Source organism: Chiloscyllium plagiosum, unplaced genomic scaffold (assembly GCF_037043375.1).
Source record: "Chiloscyllium plagiosum isolate Xiang-an unplaced genomic scaffold, Cpla_swu_hap1 HiC_scaffold_32, whole genome shotgun sequence".
NCBI lineage: Eukaryota > Metazoa > Chordata > Chondrichthyes > Orectolobiformes > Hemiscylliidae > Chiloscyllium > Chiloscyllium plagiosum.
The window spans coordinates 31,830,793-31,844,047 of record NW_028270170.1 but is presented as its reverse complement, the minus strand read 5'-3'; the positions used below and the strand labels follow the sequence as shown (position 1 = coordinate 31,844,047).

Below are 13,255 nucleotides of genomic sequence, written 5' to 3'. Positions count from 1 at the left end.
ATCTCAGCTTGGACCAAGTCTGCAGAGCTGTCTGATTTAAACAAAAACAAATCTGATATTTACAAACTTTATCAATGGTAGGAGTCAGAACTAGTTGAGGAAAACAAATGGCATTTAAATATCTGCATTCTGGAACAGACGGGGTTAAGAACTACAATGGTATGTTAGGGGGAGGCCTCAGCCTAATGGTATTATTGCTGGACTGTTGATCCAGAGACCTAGGTCACGTTCTGGGGACCCAGGTTAAAATCCTGCCATGGCAGATGTTGGAATTTGAATTCAACAAAAGTCTGGAATTAGGAGTCTAACGATGACCATGAATCCATTGTTGATTGTTGGAAAAGACCACCTGGTTCACTCCTGTCCTTCAGGGAAGTAAACTACCATCCTTACCGGATCTGGCCTACATGTGACTCAAGACTCTCAGCAATGTGGTTGACTCTTCCCAGCCCTCTGGGCAATTAGGGATGGGTAATAAATGCAGAACTAGCCAGTGACGTCCTCATCCCAAGGACAAAAAAAGTTCCAGTAGAAATAAACAGAAACAGACAAACAAATTGCAAGACCCATTCATGATGAAACGGTGTTCAACAAATGTGAACACTTTTCCCCTTTTTGAGTTAAAAGGGTAGGTACTTAAAAGATAAAAAAAACTAAATTAATTTTGTTTATTGTACAAATGCCTGATTACTTCTACAATTAGAAGAGGTCCACAAAAAAAACTGACTCAAAAGGCATTAAGACGTTTGAGTAGAGCAAAGAAACAATATCGATGGTTCTGAAACTGTGGACAACCCCAAAGGAAAATAACTGGAATTAATGCTCGAAGGTTGCCAAAGGAATAATTGTCAATAATCAACAGAATGTGAAATGGCATTTTTTTTTTTACTCCAAGTCAATAGTCATTTCAGAACTCAGTTTTGATCAGTTACTATGACTCTGCCTTACTGCAAATCAGATGAACTGTGGCAATTTAACACCTTTTCAGTTAACCTATTGAGGGAAAATAAAAGATTGAAGTCCCGTTATATCAGAATCCCTGACACTTGTAGCAGAAATAGTGACAAATTTGGTTTAAATTCCTAACTTTCCAACTCAAATCCTTAGGAATGTCAAGTGACATATATCACCTAGTTTAATCAAGTGCTACAAATAGGAAATTTAAGACACTATTTTTGGGACTATTTATTTATTGTAAACTTGAGTAATGAAGGATTCATGTGACCTGATCCAAATTCTTAGGACAAGCAGCTTGCATGGCTTAGTTGCTAAACGGTGTACAGCTCAAACTTATCCAAGTCTCACTGGAAGGTGTTCGGAATATCTATTCAACTCCAAAAAAAACGGAGTTGGGAATTTGTAAGATAGAAACACATTAAATACAAGGCCTATTTAATTCACTTTACCACACAGAAGGGCTTTGAGAGAAGAACTCAAAATAATATCTGCTCACAGCATTTCCTTTAAGATACCCTGAACCTCAAATAAGCCAGTATGCAAGAAGCTGAGAGAAGAAAAAAAAAGAGGGCAGAGAGATAGTATACCTAGTTTCCATTGTTCACCACTTTGAGAGTGAGTGGGACCTTGCACTCAAACTAAAGAAACCAAGTTTGTGAGGAATTAAACAAGACTGGAAAATTAGCCAAACTTTAGAAAGAGATCTCCAGGGTAATTCTCACCATAAATGTCAATTGAAAGATTAGACATTATCTGATTGGAAAAGAAAGCAAACGGAGAACAGCTTTGGATTGGTTTTGGGAGGATGTAAGTGCTTCCAAAAGTAAGGTACAAACGTGAAGGGGATTTTTCAGTCCGTCAGTCAGTCATAGAAATGTACAGCACATTTTAAAAAAGGTTAAATTGTGGGTTTTCAAGAGCATAAAACTTACCTACTAAATAGCCAATTTTTGAGTAAAAGTCTTAATTTGAAACTTTGCATAATTCCTTTCATTAAAAATTAATATTTTCATTAAGTTATGGTTTCTGTAAGAATTGTAAAATGAGAACAATTTATATGACATTATATGAATGCATACTTTATTGACAACTTGCATTTGTGCAGCATCTTTAACACAAAGAAAAATGCTCTAAGATTTTAGAAGATTTGTAGCTCAGATTGTGGTTCCAGTTATAAGTTTGCTCGCTGAGCTGGTAGATTGATTCTGACATTTTGTCAACATGCTAGGTATCATCAGTGAGCCTCCATTGACGCGCTGGCGTTATGTCCCACTTTCTATTTGTTTGTCGTGGTCTGTTGTGGTGGGTGAGATCACTTCATGTTCTTTTTCTGAGAGGCTGATAAATGTGGTCCAACTCAGTGCATTTATTGATGGAGTTCTGGTTTGAATGCCAGGCCTCTAGGAATTCTCCTGCTTGCCTTTGCTTAGCCTGTCCTAGGACGGACGTATTGTCCCACGTCAGAGATGTACAGCACGGAAACAGACCCTTCAGTCCAACTCTTCCATGCTGACGAGATATCCCAACCAAATCTAGTCCCACCTATTGGCACCCAACCCATATCCCCTCCAAACCCTTCCTATTCATATACCCATCCAGATGCCTTTTAAATGTTATAATTGTACTAGCCTCCACTACTTCCTCTGGCAGCCCATTCGACACATGCACAACCCTCTATGAGCCCTTCTTCAGCAATGAGGAAAATATGCCAAGCAGGCGAGGATAAAAGGTAGGAGGAGGGGCATTGGAAATGCGATAGGTGGAAGGAGGTTAAGATGAGGGTGATAGGCCGGAGTGGGGGTGGGGGCGGAGAGGTCAGGAAGAAGATTGCAGGTTAGGAAGGTGGTGCTGAGTTCAAGGGTTGGGACTGAGACAAGGCGGGGGGGGGGGGAGGGGGGGGAAAAATGAGGGAACTGGAGTAATCAGAGTTCATCCCTTGTGGTTGGAGGGTACCTAGGCGGAAGATGAGGCGCTCTTCCTCCTAGCAATGGAGGAGTCCAAGGACCTGCATGTCTTTGGTGGAGTGGGAGGGGGAGTTGAAGTGTTGAGCCACGGGGTGGTTGGGTCGGTTGGTCCGGGGTGTCCCAGAGGTGTTCTCTGAAACATTCCGCAAGTAGGCAGCCTGTCTCCCCAATATAGAGGAAGCTACATCGGGTGCAGCGGATGCAGTAAATGATGTGTGTGGAGGTGCAGGTGAATTTGTGGCGGATATGGAAGGATCCCTTGGGGCCTTGGAGGGAAGTAAGGGGGGAGGTGTGGGCGCAAATTTTGCATTTCTTGCAGTTGCAGGGGAAGGTGCCGGGAGTGAAGGTTGGGTTGGTGGGGGGGGTGTGGACTCGACGAGGGAGTCACGGAGGGAGTGGTCTTTTCGGAACGCTGATAGGGGAGGGAAGGGAAATATATCCCTGGTGGTGGGGTCCATTTGGAGGTGCATAGCATAGACCATAGCAACACGACGGCTGGAGGAACAGCGCCTCATCTTCCACTTAGGAACCCTCCAACTACAAGGGATGAACTCAGATTTCTCCAGTTTCCTCATTTCCCCTCCCACCACCTTCTCAGTCCCAACCCTCGAACTCAGCACCACCTTCCCAACCTGCAATCTTCTTCCTGACCTCTCCGCCCTCTCACCCTCACTTTAACCTCCTTCCACCTATCGCATTTCCAACACCCCTCCCCCAAGTTCCTCCTTCCTACCTTTTATCTTAGCCTGCTTGGCACACTTTCCTCATTCCTGAAGAAGGGCTCATGCCCGAAACATCGATTCTCCTGCTCCTTGGATGCTGCTTGACCTGCTGCGCTTTTCCAGCAACACATTTTCAGATCTGATCTCCAGCATCTGCAGTCCTCACTTTCTCCTCTACTTTCGAGGAGCCAAGAACCTGCACTCCAAGGTCTGTTTGTTCAGCAACACTCCCCAGGACCTTACCATTAAGTGTATAACTCCTGCTAAGATTTGCTTTCCCAAAATGCAGCACCTTGTTATCTAAATTGAATTCCATCTGCCACTCCTCAGCCCATTGGCCCATCTGATCCAGATCCTGTTGTAATCTGAGGTAACTCTCTTCGCTGTCCTGTCCCTCAGGATTTTTCCCTCCAACAGCTTGCCCATCACTGATGTCAAGCTCACTGGTCTGTAGTTCCCTGGCTTGTCCTTACCATCTTTCTTAAATAGTGGCACCATGTTTGCCAGCCTCCAGTCTTTTGGCGCCTCACCTGTGACCATCAACGACATAAATATCTCAGCAAAAGGGCCAGCAATGACTTCCCAAGCTTTCCACGGATTTCTGGGGTACACCTGATCAGGTCCTGGGGAGTTAACCACTTGTATGCATTTCAAGACATCCAGCACTTCCTCCTCTGTAATATGGACATTTTAAGATGTCACCACACAAAAGCTGCCTTGCTGACCTTTGAGGGGCCCTATTCTCTGCCTAGTTACCCTTATGTCCTTAATGTATTGTAAAAACCCTCTGGATTCTCCTTAACTATTCGCCAAAGCTATCCGCTGTCCCTTTTTTGATCTAATTTCCCTCTGAAGTATACTCCTACTGCCTTTATACTCTGAAGATTCACTCGATCTATATTGACATATGTTTCCTTCTTTTTCCTAACCAAACCCTCAATTTCTCTAGTCATCCAGCATTCTCTATACCTACCAGCCTTTCTTTTCATTCTAACAGAAATATACTGTTGTGGAACTCTCATTACCTCATTTCTAAAGGCTTCCTATTTCCCAGCCGTCCCTTTACCAGTGAACGTCTGCCCCCAATCAGCTTTTGAAAGTTCTTGCCTAAAACCGTCAAAATTGGCCTTTCTACAATTTAGAACTTCAACTTTTAGATCTGGTCTATCCTTTTCCATCACTATTTTAAATCTTAAAGAATTATGGTCACTGGCACCAAAGTGCTCCCTCACTGATACCTCAGTCACCTACCCTGTCTTATTTCCCAAGAGTAGGTCATGTTTTGCACCTTCTCTACTTGGTACATCTACATACTGAATCAGAAAATTTTCTTGGAAATGCTTAACAAATTCCTCTCCATCTAAACCCTTAGATTTAGTTCCAGTCTATGTTTGGAAAGTTGAAATCCCCTATTATTCTTACAGATAAGAGATCTCCTGACAAATTTGTTTCCCCAATTTCCCTGACTATTAACGGATCTATAATACAATCCCAATAAGATGATTATCCCTTTCTTATTTCTCAGTTCCACCCAAATAACTTCCCTCGATGTATTTCCTCCCTCAGTACAGTTGAAATGCTATCCCTTATCAAAAACACCACTCCCCTTGTCCCTCTTCATCTGTGTGCAAGGGTACTGGTGATAGTTGGTCATATTTTTTTGGGTCTAGCTGGTGATCATGTATCCTGGTGGCTAGTTTCCTGCCTGTCAGTCCAACCTAAAATGTTTGTTGCAGTCCTTGCAGGATATGTTGGACATGACATTTATTCAGCAGTTTGTTGGTGCAGGGCCCTTTAGATTCATCTAGAGATGTTGGTAGGTTTGTGGGCTACCATGGTACCAAGGGGCCAGAGTAGTCAGGTCATCATTAGATATATGGTAACGTGGCTAGAGTCTCTGGATTGGGTCTTTGTTTAGATTTATTGTTTAAAAATTGGCAGAGTGTGCTTATCGGGTACTCATTGTTCTTGAATGGGTTGTATAGGTATTTTTCTCGTAGTTCTGCAGTGTGTTGTGGCTTGTTTAAATAATATCCTGATGCAGCTGTTTGTGGGTGTTGTGATGATTGCTCCTGTAGTTGAGTATCTGGTCTCTGGTGTGTTGCTTTCCTGTAGACGCTGGTCTGCAGTTCGTTCCAATGTGACATCTAGGAAGGGGAGTCTGTTGTTGTCGTCTTCCTCTTTGGTGAAATTTATGCCAGTAAGGATGGTGTTAATGATATTGTAGGTTTCTTCTAATTTGTTCAGTTTCATAACGACAAAGGTGTCATCCACATAGTGGACCCAGAGCTTGGGTTGGATCAAGGGGAGGGCTGTTTGTTCGAGTCTCTGCATAACTGCTTCTGCCAAGAATCCTGATATTGGTGTCCCATTGATTTGTTTGTAGGTCTTGTCGTTGAAGATGAAGTGGGTAACAAGGCACAGGTCTACTAATTTGAGGATGCTGTCCTTGCTGATGGAGATGGTGCTGTCTGGTGTGTGTGTCTTTGGTTTGACTAGTAGTGAGGTCCATGTTTCTTTGGCCAGACTGATGCGAATAGGGCCGTTACGTCGAAGGAGACTATGACTTTATCATCATCTATCTTGGTGTCTTCACTGATGTTAAGCAATTCTTGGGTGGACTGGATGGAGTGGCGAGTCTTCTACTAGGTATTTCAGCTTACAATGACGTTCTTTTGCTAGTCTGTATGTTGGCGTGTTGGGAAGAGAGACTATGGGTCTGAGGGGCCCTGGATTTGTATACCTTAGGTAATCCGTAGAAACAGTGTGTTGGATCCAGGGTCTGAGGGGCCCTGGATTTGTATACCTTAGGTAATCCGTAGAAACAGTGTGTTGGATCCTTCAGGAGAACTGCAGACCAGCATCTACAAGAAAGCAACACACACAGACTAGATACTAAATTATAGGAGCAATCATCCCAACACCCACGAATGGAGCTGCATCAGGACATAATTTAAATGAGCTACAACACATTGTAGCACCCAGGAACTACAAACAGCAGAAGAAAAATACCTATACAATGTATTCAAGAACAATGGGTACTCTATAAGCAGTCTGCCAATCCTAAAAACAACAAACCTAAACAAGAAGGCACAACACGCCCAGAGACTCTAGCCACACAATCATACATCAAAGACATATCTGAGCTAATGACCAGACTACTCCGACCTCTTGGTATGGCAGCCCGCAAACCTACTTAAAAAAAAAAGCTACTGATGAACCTAAAATGGACCCTGTATCAACAACCAGCAAAATAAATGTCATATACAAAATACCCTGCAAGGGCTGCCACAAACATTACATTGGGCAGGCAGGCAGGAAACAAGCCAGCAGGATACACGAGCACCAACTAGCCACCAAAAGACATAACCAACTATCACTAGTATCGATACACAGACGAAGGAGGACACCACTTCCACTGCGACAATACATCCGTCCTAGGACAGGCTAAACAAAGACCAGCACGGGAATTCCTAGAGGCCTGGTATTCAAACCACAACTCCATCAACAATCACATTGATTTGGACTCCATTTACCAACCTCTGAGAAAAAGGACCGGAAATGATATCATCCAACTTAACATACCAAGGCACACAAATAGAAATCAGGACAACACCAGCGCTTCAACGGACACTCACTGATAATGTTACCTAGCATGATGACAAAATGTCTGAGAACAAATTAGATTAGATTAGATTAGATTAGATTACTTACAGTGTGGAAACAGGCCCTTCGGCCCAACAAGTCCACAGCGACCCGCCAAAGCGCACCCACCCAGACCCATTCCCCTACATATACCCCTGCACCTAACACTACAGGCAATTTAGCATGGCCAATTCACCTGACCTGCACATCTTTGGACTGTGGGAGGAAACCGGAGCACCCAGAGGAAACCCACGCAGACACGGGGAGAATGTGCAAACTCCACACAGTCTGAGGCAGGAATTGAACCCAGGTCTCTGGTGCTGTGAGGCAGCAGTGCTAACCACTGTGCCACCGTGCTGCCAGCTCAGTGAGTAGAATTAAAATCTGAATTATTGGCTTTTCTTTGTTGCCAACTTTGGAAATGTGTTTAAATCACCTGGCCAAAGGAGCCTGTCTGCATTGTTTGTTTCTGTCACTAGTATGCAGATATTTCCAAACCTTCTCATATTTAAAGTTCATAAATACCAGGCCTAATCTAAAATTATATAAGTGATTCACTTCTTGATTTTATTATGGAGAATATTTCACCATTCCTTTTTCAAAATGGGTAAAAACTTAAGGTGAGGAGTCAGATAAGAAAATCTTTCTCTGCACTACGACTTCTTTGATATAAGTGGGAAATGTCAAAAACATCTCTGCTCCACTGACATTAATTTAAACAATCCCACTATGGTAAGCAGCAGCGGAATACCAAAACTAACCAGGACACCAAATCAGAGATTTAAGAAAACTGAGTAAACATTTTGCTGGCACCTGCATCACCAATGCTCTCATTTTTTAAAATAAAAAAAGTCTGCAACTCATTCCTTTAAAAATTGAAACTAGACAATGAACTCTGCCTCAAGCCTGAATGCCAGCAAAATTTCTTTTAAAAAAGAAAATCTTTTAAAATCAAAAGATGCTTTCAGTGACTTTTTAAATTCATTTCTTCTGCAACGACAGATTGTAGACATTTCAAATGGTGCATGTTAATCCATCTTTAGAAGAATAACCACTCAATAATACTAAATACGGCCCATTAATACTCCCATTGACGTTACATTTACATTTAAAATGAACAATAGAAATATTATTTGAATTATTGCCAACATAGTCAAGAACATTAATAGTATTGGACTGATATACATCAGTGCAAGGGTTACAATACTTTCTCCTGAACTGTACAGATATTTTCCTCTGGTGACAAAGATTTAGTCAGAATTGCCCAAAAGTCATAATTGTCTGTGGTCATTTCATTTAAAATTGAAAGCGAAAATAACTGCTAAAAACAAAGCAAATTCAAATACGTAAACTTACCATCAATAAAGTGACTTAAAATGTTTCACCTGCATTTTCAACTGCAATTAATATTTTTAAGAGTACAATCAATAGAATATCAAACTACTGTCCAAGTATGCAGTTGAAACTAAAAAGCAAAATACTGTGGAGGCTGGAAATCTGAAATAAAAATGGAAAATTCTGGAATTCAGCAGTTCTGCCAGCATCTGAGGAGGGAGAAACAGAATTAACTTGAGACCAGTAAAACTCTTCAGAACTCAATACAAACTGGACTCAAAACATTAACTCTGTTTCTCTTGCAACGATACCACCAGACCTGCACTCTTGTTTTAATGCAGTTGAAACAATCTGGCTGACCAAAACGTATTCAGTACCCAGTGTACAGATACTTTATTTTTGCTTGTGTTTTTCTTCAAAAAAGTATAGGTCACTAAGAACAGAACCATATGAAGGCCTGAGGTTAATCTCCAAAATGATGCATGACGAACACTGTAATGGACTGAGCGAATACACTTGGCCCCTGAACCTGCCACAGAGATGTAACACTGAATTGTTTTAAATCAACAACTACAGCAGATAAACAACGCACGATTTAAACAGCAGTAACGCAAGGACAAGAAGGTACAATATTTTACAGCCGTCCGAGTTGTAGCAACAATCAATGCAAGACGAATGGCTAGATCAGAAAAAAGTATAGTTCTATACTTGTGAATATCACGATTGGAAGTGATAAATGATCAGTGTCCTCCCGTTATGAAAACAACGGGTTAATTTCACTATCAAATGAGTTTATATATTTTCAGTAGGTAAACACACATTCTCCCCGTTTATTCTATACTATCACTTGAGTTAAACAACATTTCAAATCACAGCTCATGAAATAAATATAAATTGACGAATGTACACGGACCACAAAAATCCGCCCACTTGCATTCCTTTAACCTGCTACGTGCATGCAGCTTTCAAACTTGGCTTATATTAAACCAATTCACAAAATTAATTCCACCAATGTAGAACAAAATAAAAAAGATGCATAATGTCAAATACAAGTTACACTTCTGAAATTTAGGGGTAATGGTGGTGAATGAGGCTGCTCAACAGTACTGCAGTCAGCACAGTGTTAACATATACTCGACATTTGCACAGGGGCGTTAACTAGGAATGAAAGTAAAATGCTATTGCCCAGTATACTTTGCAAATCAAGACTTGGAAAGCCGCAAAGCTTTTGACATCAATACATTTTTTTAATATTTAGACCAAAACGACACGAAATGATTCGCTAAGCCTCGCTTTCCCCTCTGGAAAACTGCCACATCTGATGTGGAACTGTGCAGCGGGGAAAGAACACACGATAAAATTTATGGCGTTCATATTTATTATGCTCCTGAAGAAGGATTTAATCACTTCATGTATAAGATATACGATTATAAAAGAGATATTTGAATGTCCAGTTATCAAGTACCTAAGGAAGTCAAATGAAATTGACATGGAACACGAAGTGGGGTTTAGTGAATGTTCGAGGAAGTGATCGTGGAGCATTACCAGCTGGATAGTTCGGTGATGGTGTCTGACCCATTCGCCCACTGTGGCGGTGTCTGTTACCCATCCCCAGAGCCCCTCCATCCCTACCCCAAATCCTCCTAAATTTTTCATCTGCCCCGTTCTGGGGCGGTCTGCTCATCCATCCAATCTCTTGCTCCACTTTGGGACGCCCCTCTCATTAAGCACCCCTGTAGTGTTCCTCCCCTCTCCCCACACTCACAATCGGGGTGGCTGCACACAGGCGTTCTGCCCCTTCTCTCCGATCCCAGGATTCTAGGTGTGGGGGAGTTGTCTGCCCTGACACCAGTTGTATCCCCTTTCCATCTGGTCAGCCACTGATTGAGGGGTGTCCGAACTTCTGGGGGTGGGTGTTTAGGAGGATTTGGGGTAGGGATGGAGGGGCTCTGGGGATGGGTAACAGATACCGCCACAGTGGGCGAATGGGTCGGACACCATCTTTTTGGGGGTGGGGGTGCCTACTCACCACCATCCGCCCCATATCCCCTCCTTCAAAAATAAAAGGGGGTGGGGGGGGTCCTCATTACAACTCCCTTGGGGAAAGAGTCTGTCACCATTTCGCCTCCCTTGTGGAGGGGGTTCTTTCCCCACCACCTCAGGGGAGGGTGGGGGGGTGGGGTCTGTCCCCGTATCCACCCCTCACCTCAGGGGGGGGTGGGGTGGGGGTCTGTCCCCGTATCCACCCCTCACCTCAGGGGGGGTGGGGTGGGGGTCTGTCCCCGTATCCACCCCTCACCTCAGGGGGGGTGGGGTGGGGGTCTGTCCCCGTATCCACCCCTCACCTCAGGGGGGGTGGGGTGGGGGTCTGTCCCCGTATCCACCCCTCACCTCAGGGGGGGTGGGGTGGGGGTCTGTCCCCGTATCCACCCCTCACCTCAGGGGAGGAGGGGGGCGTCTGTCCCCGTATCCACCCTCACCTCAGGGGAGGAGGGGGGCGTCTGTCCCCATTATCTCACCTCATGGATCCGTCTTTATATCACTCCCTCGCCCCCCCCCCCCCCCTCATCGGGAAGGGGACAGAACGTTTGTTGTGGTGTCTGCCCTCACCCCCACGGGGTAGTGTGTGTGTGTAAATTCCCTGCCCTCTCCCTCCCATCCAGCACTATTCCCCCCCCAAAAAAAAACGAGAGGGGGGTTGAGGGGGGGGGGGCTGTGTCCCCTTGTCGGTTTACCCCCTTCTCTCCCCCCACCCCAAACCCGCTCTGGGTGGGTGGGTGGAGTTGGAGGGTACCCGCCCGCAGGTGTCATGAGGCCGGTTGGGGGGGGGGGGGGTTCAAAGCCTCCAAACCCTCGCCCTGTCCCTATCCTGGGGGGGGGGGGGGGAGGAGGGATGGAGGAGACAGGGGCTCACCCCCTTCAGTCAGGTCAGTCACTCACCCGCCGGGCCCGCAGCAGCCACACAGACACTTCCTCAGGCACTGGCCTCCCCTTGGATCCTTCTCACCGGAATAATAATAAATAATGATTCATAATAAACTGGAAGTGTTTGCACTGTTGAAAAAAAAAGAGGTGGGAAGAGAAAGGTTGAACGTATGCGGTGGGGGGGGGGGGGGTGGAATTAGTGGTATGGTTTAACACTTTCCTTCCAGAATGATCTTTCCCCGTGTCCCCCCCCGCGCGCGCGGGGGAGAGGCCGGGCCGACGTGGCCTGTCCCAGTGACTGAAGGTAGGGGGTGGAGGGGAATGGGGTCGTTGCCAAATAATGAGCTCTCCATTGACCAGCAGCGGCGGCGGCCGCCGTGCGCCTGCGCACTGGCTGCCTCCCCGCGCACCTTTGCCCAATAGTGGCACCGCCGCGGGGCCGGCTCGCGATCCGTCCCTTCCCAGAGAGAAAAAAAAAATCTCCCCTCAACACACGCACAACCTCCCCAAGAGCAAACTCCCTGCCACGCACCTCGATTCGACTCGGAATTCGGCGGCGGCGGAGCGGGGAGGGAAGGAGGATGAACGCACCCATGACATTACAGATATCCGGCTCCGGGAATTACGAGACTCCATAACCGGCATTTAAAGGGACCGCCGCTCTGCGCCTGCGCAGTAGCCCGCCTCACACCCGAGCTGTCAAGTTGTCAATCACTGTCCCCGGGTCTGGCTACACACCGATGTGTGCACTCGCACACCTGATCTCTGTGTGTGTGTGTGTGTCTCCCCAGTGCAGAGTACATTGAATTCCACTGACAGCTACGTTCTCAGTGTCCCCGCTTCCGCATGCATTTAGTACTGCCATCCAAAACCTGAGTTAGCAACTTTATAAAACTGCTGCAAGTACCCATTCCCCTTTCCTAACACTTCGGTTCTTTCTCTGTGACAGGCACAATGTGGCTTTGCTGTGCGAGCTCTTGTTACATGCTGTAATTGCGTCAAATGAGTCCAATTGGGTTCAAAATCCACGGAGACAAGATATTTGCCAACACGCCCTCCGATTTTCAGAGAAACTGTATTCCAAGTGTGCTCATACTGTATTTTTAAACTCGCGGCTCAGCGCTGCAAGTACTTAACAGTAAATTGCAGCAAGTTATGTGTCATTGTCGAAATAATAAAGGCATTGGTCTCTATTTGAGTCCATTGTAACTTAATACAGAACATTTAAACTGAACGTCTCTGTTTTTCCCACAGTTATCTGGCAATCATCCCAGTTTGTTCAATTTGAACGTTTCGATTTACTTAAACAGCCAGCCAGCTCCTTACATTTAGTGCCCCTATGCTAGTAGAGGTACTAGTGAAATTGTTATCCATTTTGAAAGCATGTCGCCTTACTTTAAAAATAATTGTACGACTTCGTACCACACAATTCAATTTACAATCTGTTCAAAAGGGGCAACGATAAAATCTAAACTAAAAACGCATTTGTTTATTTTTGACTCAAAGCATCAATATAAAATCACTTTTAGATGAACACTCTGGTTAAGAACTTCAAACAGTAAACAAAACAGCCGTGTCGTTAACAGTAATCGCTTTAGCACATCTATTGTGTACTTTAGGAACCGTCCCTTGCACCTTTATTTACAAGTTTCCAGTCTGCAGAAGCAACACCCCGCTGTAGAAAATGACGTGTTACAGCATAGGCAC

The 13,255-nt window shown here is 44.7% G+C and overlaps 1 protein-coding gene and 1 long non-coding RNA gene across 6 annotated transcripts in view; one reads left to right on the top strand and one right to left on the bottom strand.

Annotated features, from left to right (window-relative positions):
- Nucleotides 1-13,255, bottom strand: part of LOC122539965 (zinc finger protein 652-like) — a 68,255-nt gene that overhangs the window by 54,669 nt on the left and 331 nt on the right. Inside the window, exons 1-2 of one of the 5 annotated variants that reach the window (XM_043675195.2) lie at nucleotides 12,081-12,207; nucleotides 11,564-11,677 (exon numbers count right to left, since the gene is read on the bottom strand). The exons of 1 other annotated variant lie outside the window; for it this stretch is intronic. The gene's annotated coding sequence lies outside the window, so the exon portion shown is untranslated. Of the gene's footprint in view, nucleotides 1-11,563; nucleotides 11,957-12,080; nucleotides 12,227-13,255 lie in introns of those variants that run through there. 3 more of the 5 variants (XM_043675199.2, XM_043675198.2, XM_043675196.2) reach the window with 3 other exon arrangements.
- On the top strand, nucleotides 11,758-12,762 carry LOC148141792 (uncharacterized). Its single transcript, XR_015752507.1, has 2 exons — nucleotides 11,758-11,852; nucleotides 12,498-12,762. It is a non-coding gene; the product is annotated as an uncharacterized LOC148141792 (long non-coding RNA).